Below are 2,844 nucleotides of genomic sequence, written 5' to 3' on the forward strand. Positions count from 1 at the left end.
AACATACAGAAGCATGTCACACGCATCACATAAATGAAATTCATTAAGTACATGGTAAAAGAGATATATGACCTTACAGTTAAAAAAATTAGTCCCAATCATGAAAAAAAGTGAGAGGAGAAAATTAGAGAAAAAAAATAACAATCTGAAAACAACTTTCAAAACTAACAATATTGAAAACAACTTTTCAATATTTTATTATGAGAATTGTGTTCTATATTTTATATGTATCCGTAACTGTAATAAAAATTTTGTTCAATCATTCATATTAATATAACCAGTAAATGAAATAACATTCTTAGTACTGCTAATGTACAGAATCCCCAGATGATTATCCTTAATTATGTAAAAGTGTAAAGCCAGGTTTACAGTGATTTCTTTATTCTCCTCTCCTGCAAACACACTTTCTTAATAGCTCCATTAGCTATATAGATAGTATAAAGTTACACAAACACAACCATACATTCACTTTTTTCCACTTTATCCTAGTCTCTTTTCCTAGTTCACATGCAGATGATTTCAGTTAAGGATATTCCAAGAATCATGGAAGTGATAGTTGATTCAAACTGTTTGTGAAACCACTCCCAAACCATTTCAAAAACTACCCTATGTGAGACCTGATGTTTCATATTGCTAGAATAAAAAGTAACTGGGGAACTGCTTAACTTGGATTGACTGTAGAAGCAGCACTTTTCTTCTTTAGATTCTATGGTTCATAATGACTCTGAGCACACAATATCCTTCTATGCCAATTTCAGCTGCAAAAATAAGGAGTGTGAACAGAAAAATGAATCAATGTTAAAGGGAACAGGGTTGGGTAGGATCCTGTATTTCCAGGAAAAAAAATGACTGATAAGTTCCCAGAGAACCAGCAAGTGAGCCATGAAACTTAAATTTAATGATAATAGAGAATAATTACTGAGAAACTTTTTATAAAATATTGTTCTATAAATTTTCTTAATTATTTTCTATTTGTATGTCTCTATGACAATACTTGAGAGAATTTTAGGATATTCTTTAAATATTTTCTTATTTTTAAAGACACAGCTAAGAATAGAACAAATCTAGGTAAGTATACGTTACATGCTCTGGAGAAGAATGAATTTCTGAGTGGATGAATAATCAGAATAATATTGGTGATAAAGAAGAAATGGAGTTGTAAACCAGGATGCTCATCTCATGGACCATTTAGTATGGAAGGAAGCAGGTTCAGAAAGAAAGAATTTTATCCACTAGTACTTGGAATATAATTGGAAGAATAAAACAATAAAATATATCCTGATTTCAATTGCAATAATAACTCTATTACACCACACCATTTTAAGTTGGATTCCTGGTCTAGAAATAAATACCTTATGCATTTGTCCACTAGATTTCTCATAGAATAGGCTTCTCTTTGCCCATTTGAAATTATAATGGCAATGGAAGACACAGTTGAGTCTGAGGTGTTCATAGTCACGTATGAGTACATCTGATGAGTGATATTCATTCATGTGTCACCAAATTTCTTATAAGCACACAATAAGTTTTATTACTCTGTGGCCACCAACTTTCTTAACATTCGATGATATCATAATAATTTTAAAAAGTAGGACACACAAAGAGATAGAGACAGAGATGGCACATAGAGAAAGATTTAGAGAGACAGAGACTCAAAGACAGGCAAAGACACTTACTCTCCATCTGATACATCATATCTCAAGTACTATACGACTTCATATATCTCACAACATCTAATCTAGTTCTCATGATTCAATATTTCTACATACTCTATTAAGCGCTTTTTTTCTTACTGCCTAATACTAACGAGGAGATATGTGCCAAAGCATTCTTCCTCCTCTATGTGGCATTAATTTCCAGATGTCCCAAAACAATATTCTTAGATACCTAATGTACCCTAATGTAAGACAGATATATACAAATTCTATGTCATATCAGCTTATGATATGCATCAGGGGAATTGGTTCAAGAGCATATTTCAGTAACAACAAGTAGGGTCCTTTCTGGTGATATTTTGTCAGTAGATCAATCTATGGATGACCAACTTACTGTCTTTAAAACTGAGGTCTTTGAACTTCATGCAGGTGCCTGATATTGATATAAAACTGCATATTACTCACTTTTTTCCACACTGGATAAGTGAATCCAGCTATGTATAATTGTCAGCAATGAGCAATGAAAGTCATCATGGTGCAATAAGAAACCTATCAAACATTATTATAATGGCATCAACTTCAATTTGCATAAAACAATGCAAGTCAAAATCTCTGCACTGTAGCACTAGCACTGTCATCCCATAGTTCATCAACTTGCTTGAGCAGGCACCAGTAACGTCTCCATTGTGAGATTTGTTACTATTTTAGCGTATCAAATATGCCATGGGTAGCTTGATAGGCTCTGCCGTGCGGACTAGCTGGGCTCTCAAGAGGGACGAAGGAATTGAACCTGGGTCGGCTGCGTGTAAGGTAAACACCCTACCCATGGTGCTATCACTCCAGTCCAGTCAAAATCTCTAGCACTTTCTTTTCACAGAAGTAAACTATTCACATTTTACAGTGGGTTATGACATGTCAGCATGCTGCCATACTGCTGGGCCACGGGAGGAAATTTAAACCATCTCCTGGAAATGCTGCCTTTCCAGAGTGAACATCTCTAGTATTCTCTTTAATTGCTTTCCATTGGTTGATTGCACAAGGACTATGTTTGTAGGATTGGTTAGGTATTTTTGTACCACTGATATTATTAGTTCTGAAACTTAGAAACTCCTTAACTCCTTTCCCACCCAGAGACCATTCTAATGTCAACCACCATAAAATATTAAAATGCAATTTATACCAGAAAAAC

This window comes from Sorex araneus, chromosome X, assembly GCF_027595985.1.
Source record: "Sorex araneus isolate mSorAra2 chromosome X, mSorAra2.pri, whole genome shotgun sequence".
Lineage (NCBI taxonomy): Eukaryota > Metazoa > Chordata > Mammalia > Eulipotyphla > Soricidae > Sorex > Sorex araneus.